Consider the following 10,244-nt stretch of genomic DNA (forward strand, 5'->3'; position numbering starts at 1 on the left):
AGAAAGTTTAATATTTAGAAGCACTATACATATATAAAATGTTAGTATTTTAAAATCAAAATATTAAAAAATCTCATTTTTTCATATCCAAAGATTCTACAACATAGAAACCCCAATATTAAAGAACTCTGGTCTTTAAAAATTCAAACATCAAGAAATTCTACCACCTAGAAATACTCTTTCCAGATTTCTTCCTTTCTAGAAAATACTTCCTGATATTATTAAACCATCTGATATTCAGAAATGTCAATATTCAAATCTCCAATATAGAAAAACAAGCTCGTTACTAAGAGAAAGAACTTGAAATAAAAAATTCAAGTAAAAAAGCCGTAAAAGCCGTTTTACAGCAGGGGACATCAATCAAACTCGCAGCATCTCCGCCCTCCCATGGCCACTTTGGAAGATTCGAAAACAAAACTCTTGTCTCTCAGCTCTCTGGCGGAAATTCAATAGAGCTCCTTTTACCGCAGAACGGAGGAAAATCCCCAGGGAGAGCCATTAGCTGAAACTCGGCTTGTTTATCGATAAAACGATCACTAGCAACGCACAGGTTGAGTCTTTGGCGAGCGTGACAGTAATTTATACGACACCGACGGGAGAGTTGCGTGATCGGCCACGATACGTGGCCCATTAATATGCAAAAAGCCATCCCACGAGTCGTACCCTCTCCTCTACCATCTTTCTCCCCCTTGGAGATTCGATATCATGTGTAACAGTCTTTCGAGGATCTTCAAGAGGTATCGAATAGACAGGAAGTCGAATTTATATCTGAGAAAGTGAACGCAACCACCTTTGATATTAGCTGAAACTCGGCTTGTTTATCGATAAAACGATCACTAGCAACGCACAGGTTGAGTCTTTGGCGAGCGTGACAGTAATTTATACGACACCGACGGGAGAGTTGCGTGATCGGCCACGATACGTGGCCCATTAATATGCAAAAAGCCATCCCACGAGTCGTACCCTCTCCTCTACCATCTTTCTCCCCCTTGGAGATTCGATATCATGTGTAACAGTCTTTCGAGGATCTTCGAGAGGTATCGAATAGACAGGAAGTCGAATTTATATCTGAGAAAGTGAACGCAACCACCTTTGATTTCCAAACAGGCGGAAATTCACCGTAACACGATGAAATGTGCGATTGTTTCTGCTAAGAATGGGATAACGTGACGGTAGTGCAGTTATCGGTAAAAATGTTCACATCTTTCTAGGTAGTTTTAAAAGGCACAAGACGTGGCTTGTGAAAGAGATGGTTAGTGTCGACAAGAATACAAGCCAAACCTATCGCGGAAATCCTCGATGACATGCGGCTCACCGATGCGTTCAACGTTTTTAATGGAAAAACTATGAAATGTTCGGAGTGTTGGAGATGGAGTACTGTGAGTGTCGTCCGACTGTTGCAGTTAGAGTTTTTGATAGAGTTGGAGAGTTGTAAGAGTCGTAATAGTGTTGCAGATAGAGTTGGAGTGTTGCAAGTGTCGTCAGAATACTGTAAATAGAGTCAAAGTGTTAGATAGTGTCGGAGTTTTGTAAGAGTAGTCATAGTGTTGGCAATTGGGTGTTTTAGGATAGAGCCAAAGTGTTGTTAGAGTCGTGAGAATGTTGCAGAGAGAGTCACAGTGTTGGATAGAGTCGAAGTGTTGTAAGTGACATGAGAGTGTTGCAAATAGAGTGTCGTAGGATTGAGTCAAAGTGTTGTTAGAGTTGTGAGAATGTTGCAGAGAGTGTCACAGTGTAGGATAGAGTCGAAATGTTGTAAGAGTCGTGAGAGTGTTGCAAATAGAGTGTTTTAGGTTAGAGTCGTCATAGAGTTGGCAATTGAGTGTTGTAGGATAGAGCCAAAGTGCTGTCAGAGTCATGAAAATGTTGCAGATAGAGTCGAAGGTTTGTAAGAGTCGTGAGAGTGTTGCAAATAGAGTGTTGCAGGATAGAGTCAAAGTGTTGCTAGAGTAGTCATAATGTTGGCAATGGAGTGTTGCAGGATAGAGTCAAAGTGTTGTTAGAGTCGTGAGAGTGTTGCAAATAGAGTGTTGCAGGATAGAGTCAAAGTGTTGTTAGAGTAGTCACAATGTTGGCAATGGAGTGTTGCAGGATAGAGTCAAAGTGTTGTTAGAGTCGTGAGAGTGTTGCAGATAGAGTCAGAGTCGAAGTGTGTTAAGAGTCGTAATGTTGGCAATGGAGTGTTGCAGGATAGAGTAAAAGTGTTGTTAGAGTCGTGAGAGTGTTGCAGATAGAGTCAGAGTCGAAGTGTGTTAAGAGTCGTCAGAGTGTTGGAGATGGAGTATTAGAGATAATGTGTTGCAGAGAGTGTTGTACAAGTCGCTTAAAAGTTGCCTTAGTTGTTTCAAAGTTATACGAGTTGCCTAAGCGTTTCGAATTATGCCAAACTATTATTACTTTCACTTGTCATATTCTATCAATTGTCATTACCGCAAAGCACCACGATCAATTATTACATGTGCCACAGTTGGAAAGATGTTTCTCGACACTCTTCAACATTTGAAACTTCCTCTAACCTAATCTAGCCTTTAAACTTTATTGATACTTGATAGGAAGAGAGCCGGAAACAAGTTTCGCTGGACCCTGGAGGTACACAGTGGGTAATTTAGCGGTTCCTGGTGCACGGAAGTACGAAACAGAACCGAATGAAAAATTTATGTAACTCTCGAGGTCGAATATCTGCGCCCAGGAGCTATTGGGCGCGTTGCAGGATGTAAATTATGTACAGTTACTCCCAAAACAACCATTAAACACGGCACAGGCAAAACTATTTATAATATTTTAAATATCATATTGCAACGTTCATGTTATTTCTATTCGTAAGATTAAAAATATCGAATAATGTGAATATATTCACTTCTGTCAAGTATCCGAATTTATTAGCCTTGGGTGGAAAAATTCCTCGATGATCGAATTTTTCAAACGAGAAAACGAGGAATTCGGTTTTTTTTTTGGAGGTTGCGAGAAGTAACTTCGAAGTCGTTTTCTTGGAAAAGTTGTGATTCTCATCGAAAAGCTGGAGGAAAGTTGTAAGGGCGTCCACGAGTCGGTCGAATCGAATCGAATCAACTTTGCCCTTTTGAATTTTCCCAACTTCCAGATTCCATTTCCCGAGATGCTGTACGGGAACCGGGATAATTTCGAAAAAATAAGTGAAATTCACTTCGCGGTAACTGCTGCACCGCTCCTCTTCCTCTTCCTCGAGATATTCTCCCTTCTGCGGTGAAAGGTTTATTTTTCTCGCTTGATAACTGTTATCAATTTTCTCTCGCTGGGCAATGATTCGTTTCAATCACTTTGCTGCTATTTTCTTGATAGATTGTGGGTTGGTAATTACATTAAAGGAACATTTTTCCGTCTTAACCAGAAAAACGACCTTTTACTTTTTATTCGAATGTCACGATTTATTTTCATTTAACTTATTAATTAAATTAATTTATTATACTTATGATAGAAATGGGGAAATAATTAATTTTCTAAAATTCTGATTCGAGCACCTCCTTCTATTCTCTTTTAATACGTTCTTTCATTTATTAAGTATACCTATATAGAATTGGGGGAATAATTTATTAATTAATTCCCTCGTAAAAATGTGAAATAATTCATTTATAATTTTATCGCAATTTCTAGAACAATTTTTCCTCTGTGCTTGCAATATTCTTTCTCAATTCAATTGATTATTTAAAAAATGACTTACGTATACAACACTTTTGTCAATTTTGAGTCAGATATATCTTTATACAGATCACTGGGACGTATGACTTTTTACTTAATTTTTCGGAACAAAGTAGAAACCTTCAATTGGACAAGTATATTTTTCACCGATTTTTAAACAATTTTTATCGAAAGCAGAAAAATAATCTATTCAATTAACCAATGTATTATTATTATTTATTTATTTATAAACGGACCGAAGCTTACATAAATGTTTACACAAAAGAGAAAAGACTTCACATAACCCATTCTATATGATTTAAGTAGTCAATAATACTATTGTAGTCGCCGAACGGTGATGATAAACACAACAGGAAACACAGACTTCACACCAAACGAACTCCAAACCAATCAAGATGATGCAGAAAAACTTCAATAAGTCCACGATCAGTTGACCAACTCACACCTCACTTACATGAAAATGATCAGGGTACAGAGACGAATCGTTCAATATATAACTCAGGCTCGGTTGGAAATGTCGGGCCGTTGATCGGGCCCGAAATACGGAGAGCTCGTTAATTCCCCTGCAGCAGCTCCTCGCGTCGACCGGGTTTGTTATTATTAAATCGAATTATTTATTCGAGTCGTGCCTTCCAATAGAAAAATCTTCCTACCTATAATTAACATAATAATCTCTATAATTATTGATATAAGATTTGCGTAATCTACAATCTAGCGTTATTTCAGTAATCATATTAAATGCTCCACTCTCGTTGCCTTTCACGGTAAAATTCAAATATAAAAACGCACCAACAGACAAAGGAATTCTCCGGTCTCTTAGAATTAATTTTCTGACTCGATTCCCGCGAAAGTTTCACGCTATTGTTGGTGAACAGTAACACAACCAGCCAGCTACTATAATTAGAGAATCGTTGCGAAATCGGCGGTTCGCGTCGATTAAACGTAGCCGCGTGTCGGTTTTATCGCATCGAGAATTTCGCTTCCCGCTTAACGGCGACAATGGCGAGTCAAAGGGTGGGAATAAGCGGAGAACAATGTCTCTGCATACGCGCCATTGACCTCGGCGCGTTGCGCGAACGAATCGCCTCGCGTAAACGCATGAAAAGCCTCCAAATTGTTGAATATTTTCCGCTTACGGAAACACGCCTTTCTTTTTTTGTCACTTTTCCAGTATATTTTTCTCGTGGCAAGGGTCCGACAATTGACTGGTTTTTCTACTCGAGAATTCACGCTCGTTTTGATTTGAGGTTCATGTTTACGGTGACAATTCGAAAGGATTTCCGGCGATCTATTCTGAGTCTATTCTGAAAATTGGATGATTTTAATTTGCAGTTTTCGGTGACAGAATTTTTGTTCCTTTGGGCAAGAGGTTTAAAGGAAACATACATGTCAAGTTGATTGAAACAAAAAGACGTGTTAAAGTTGGTTATAGGTTGGGATGTTTTAATATTGGGTGTATCAAATTGAAAGTAGATGTTTTTAGGAAGAAAAGGTATTTTATTGGAAACATTTGTCTAACTTGTGGGAGATTTAATTCCTTTAATAAATAAAAATACCGTTTTACATTAGAAATGTTCTTCAACGTGGTGCATAAAGTTTCACATCGCTACCTCTTTTCGTTTTTTCAGAAAAAATTCAGAGAGAATAACTCAAAGCAGCACTTCAATTTGAAAAATCAAAGCTTCAAAAAAATGAGCACTTCAAAATGAAAACATGTATAGTTCTAATGAAAATTGTTTGGTTTCGAGTGTAGTCTACAAATTTTGTTCTGAATTTATTTTGACAAATCCATTTTCTCGGCACAGCTGTGAAATTTTTACGTAATAACATTTCTAGGTTAGGTGTAACACATTTTTTAGGTTAGTAGTTCAGTTATCTCGTAATTATTAGCCAGCATTTTTCAATAAGAAATAACTTCGATTTCTTGGATTCTTTTTTGAAAAAGAATCAAATTTAAGAATTTCTCGTGATGATAGAACACCGGGTGCCATAAGTTTTCGAGGTCCCGAGAATCTAGGTTAGAAACTTCCAATCCGAAGAAGACTTTTATTCTGTTACTTTAAGTAGTATCGTCGGAAATGTCAGCGGAGACGATTAGTTTCATGACATTTTCCAGGACGAGCCGCTGGTAATATATTTATGAGAGTAGACTTGGTCCTTTTCGATATTGCCCATCCTGAATAATTTACGACGTTATATGAAATACTATGCCCAGATGAATTCACTATAACCAGTGTTTACGAAATTCCTCGCGAAATAAACGAATCGTTTTCAAGAATTTTCCATAAAATTATTTTCGGAAAATTGGTAACCGTCCAGAATCCTGCTGTACGAGACACTACAGCTGAATGAATTCGCTATAGCTATATTCATTCACTCCACAAAACGAAGAAATTATGTTCAATAATCCTTAAATAAGTAAAAAATTATTTATGAAAAGGAAAAAAGTAAGTGAACTTGAAACAAATTCTCCTTTTCGCAAGACGAAGCTGTTAACACTGGGAAAATATGGATTTAATAATCTCCTCCGATAAAAACGCAAATTGGATCTCATTTACGTCGAATATTTCAATCAAACATTTCTCCTGGCACGTGGCTACATTTATTGGTTCCATTGGAATTAAACAGGGAATTTCTTTTCGCTGCTGGCGAACTTAAAATGCACAAAACACGTTGCATTTTCCCTTCACTGTGTCAAAATGAAAACCATGTTTTATTTTTCCCTTCTTTCCTCCTCGCGGTAATATATCTCGATGTGACTACGCTGCGTGTATATCGAATTTTCGCTGGCCGACATTAAAGTGAATATTTTTTCCCGTTGTACAGCAGCTTCTTGTTCCTGTTTAAACTTTATTCATACCACACGTGGCTTTTATTCCACGGCAAAAAAAAAAGTTTTTTAATCGCAACACCTTTCCAACGTCGCGTTTTCGTTCTTCCTTTTTTTTTTTTTTGCTTCACGAAGCGTTATTCTTCTCCTTCTCTCTGCCGCGAACGAATTTATGCCCCCCTCCTCCTTTGCACTGTTACACTGTTTCCTTTATCCACCTTCCTTTTGCGACCATTCTCGCTTTTTAAAACTGTGTTCTTTCTTTTTCTTTTTTTTTTGATTAAAGGCTAAATGCAAAAAAGGACCGTGTCCTTCGCGACACGTCCGCTTGGGAAACGTCTCCCTTCCCCTTGGAAATTCACTTTGAAGGGTCCAGACAGCCTTTGAGGGTTCTTATTAAATTCCTCTTTCTTCGTGTTCTCGCGAAGCTCTCGAAAAATTTGTTACACCCGCGGAAAAAGATCTCACGGAAATCGACGTCAGATGAAATTCACAGAAATATCATTTTCCCCGAGTAAAGGTCTCCTTATTTTTTTTTTTTTTTTTCGACTGCAGCCACAGGTAATTTGCAGAGAGTTTAAAATTGCGCATATTAATTGACGTGAACGGTGAACACAATTTCCCGAAAGGTTTACGCTGATTTTTCAAACGGGGCAAAAGAACAATGAAAGAAAAGGATTAAATCACAATTCGTTGCAAATTGAAAGTACTTAAAATACGTCAAAAGGAACGGAATGAAATAACACCCCTTTCGTTAATTTTCCCAATTTACTACGTATATGCCAGGTTGCCCACGCAACAATCATATTTCTGCAAAAAATGCAGACGAAAAAGGTTATACACTCTTAAATATACTTCAACTTCTGCTTAAAACAGTTTCCTACAAAGTTCAAGGAAGGTCCTTACGTGGAACCCTTGTGTGTTCCCTAACCTAACCTAACCTAAAAATCCTAGAAATTCTGCAACTCGAGCAGAATCGATTTATCTCGACACCCAAACAAAGGTTACGCGTCCCCGGAGTGTTATAAATAAAAGGAAAAGGAGAATATTTATCGACAGCTCCTTTATTCTCTGCGCCCGGAACGATTCTTATGTCCGCAAATACACCATGAGAAATGGTTGAGCTTTCGGTCGTCGTTCCGCTTGAATAATGTACGCTTATTATTAGCTAGACTCGTCGCGAAGCTTTCCTTCCGCGTTATAAACGCGCAAGCACGGTTAATTTTGAAAGGGAACGCGTATAATTAGCGCAGAGTTGCGGTTGTTCATCAGTGTGTCAGCCAGTTCGTGTGTCACACTCTTCGAGGCTTCTCTGACACGTGTGAACGGGGCTTAACGCGTTCATTTCCCGTCTGTACATGCCTTGTACGCGTTACGAAATCCCTTCGAGCTGAATTACACGTTGACAGCTTGACGATACGCGTAGGAGAATATCAGCTGCCTCGGCCAATTGTTCTTTTCTTCTCTGGTGCAACTTTGAGGTTAGGTCAGGGGTATTGTTGGTTTCGAGGTTAGATCTACCTGTGATCTCGATTCGAAGGGAAATTGAAGAGTTGAGAATGAAAAACAGGTGAAAAGAAAGGTTATTTACAACCTTTTCGCAACTTCTTATTAAAATAAATCTATTAATTCCTAATAATTCCATAACAATAATTCCGTAGTATTTCTGGTTAATAATCTAACTTAACATCACCATTCCCCTGAGCAAATGTGCTAATTTGAAACACCTGAGATTCTTGATCGATACACCTTTATATTATAATTCCAGCCATTTTCCCTCGGTAAATTCAGTACCCGAAATGCTACAGCACTATCGCTCGAACTAAACACGCACAGTAGTTCGAAACAGCTAAAATCCCTGGCCTGAACACCTTGCAAATTTAATATTCCAGTCGCTCTATCCCCGCAGATTTAGTTTCTGCAGTCCTCTACCTATCCACAGTCACACGACTAGCAAGATACATTAATCGCAAACACCCGGTATCTGCAAAGGCGAGGTAATTAGAAATCCCCGAAATGCTTGCCGTTGTACACTCTGCGAATTTAATATTCCAGTCGCCGTACCCCGACAAATTTACTTTCCAAAGTAGTGTACCTATCCGCCACCCTAATCTAACATCGCCGTACATGCAACTGAACAGACACAGAAGCCACGGGCACCTGGGATTCTTTCATAGAACCTGAATCCCCAGATCAGTGAATCCCAGCGAAGGCTGCACAGTAATTCCAGTATTCCAGCTGCGTCTCCTCGGATGAATGCAGAATCCACGCTATCATTTCCCTCCGCCTGTCCAGTCCCTGCGTCACCGTGTGACTGAATAGATGACCGAGGCTCCCGGAATTTAGGTCACATTCTGCTTCGAAATCCACGCGGCGATATTAGGCCAGCGGCTATCTAATAAAGCAACGGCCCGATGCCAAGCATCCGCAGACGTATCGGGTTGTCGTGTCTTCGCCTTGTTTCGCGTCGCGTTGCAACCTGTTGATGTTGCTTCCGTCGCGAGCTTGCGTCAGAAGCACCGCCAGCGAGGATCGATCGCCGCGATAAGGGGACGCGCGCTTTTCTTTGCGAGCTTAGCTTTACCGGCGACTGGAGGCCGAGAGAATCTGGTGTCTGAAGGGAGTGGAGCTGTTTATTCCGTTTACGAAGATTCCGTTTTCGAAGCTGTGGACGATTCTTTCAAGAATTTAAGGACACCGGGTACACACGCGAGAGAATCTGAAGTGCAAACGAGGTGGAACTTTTTATCCCGTCACATTCACAGTGAGATTGGAATTCTTTCTCTGACAATTGGTTATGAATTTTAATTTAGCTGAAGCAGCAGTCCAGTCCGCCAAGAAGTTAGAGTCACCAGGTAGATATATATATGTAAAAGGACGCGAAGTCCAAGAAGGGTGGAATTTTTATTGCCTCGTTCCGATTAAGATTCGAATTGTTTTCCTGCCAGGTTCGGCTATGAATTTTAATTTCATCGAAGAAGTAGCCTGCTCTTCCAAGAACGTAGAGTCACCGAGTGTATAATGTAAGAGAGTTCCTAGTCGAAGAGGGTTGGAATTTTCCAATTAAGATTCGAATTCTTTCCGCGATATTTTGGGCAAGAATTTCTTAATTAGTCGAAGCAGTAACCCAGTCTTTCGAAGATTTATCGTCACCAAGTAGGCACACAGCGACATCTGGTAGTGAACAATAGTACTTCTTAAAAAAATATTCTACCTCCAAGGTGTATCATTATCAGATACCCGTAGAGTGACATTTAAAAGCAGCACACAGTAGCGTGTTTAGAAAAATCACTTTACTTAGGGTTTAACACTGATAGCTGCACAGCGACATCTAAAAGCAGAAAGAGGTAGTTCCCTTTAGAAAGGAACTTTCCCGAGGATTTAAAGCTTCTGGGTACCCAGCTGAGAACATCTGTAGCTTCCAGAGAAATACTTCTCCAAGGATCCTCTACTTCAAAGACACCGTTATCCTTCTGGAAGAATTTCCTCGGGACCTCTCACTTCGGAGCACTCTTCGGACGTTGTTTTCCCTCAACCGACGTTATTCCCTTTGCAATTGTAAAAATAACCGAGTGAAACTTGTAAAAATTCCAAAACCCAGGATCGATCAACAACTTGTACAGGTAGCAGGGATACCGAAATCGCGTAAAAAGATCCTGAAAATCCCTAGATTAAAGCTCCCGTCGTCTTTTGATCCTCGCTACTTGGCCAAACATCAAAGCACACGCTGATAAACGAG

The sequence above is a fragment of the Habropoda laboriosa genome, unplaced genomic scaffold, assembly GCF_001263275.1.
Source record: "Habropoda laboriosa isolate 0110345459 unplaced genomic scaffold, ASM126327v1 scaffold9, whole genome shotgun sequence".
NCBI classification, from domain to species: domain Eukaryota; kingdom Metazoa; phylum Arthropoda; class Insecta; order Hymenoptera; family Apidae; genus Habropoda; species Habropoda laboriosa.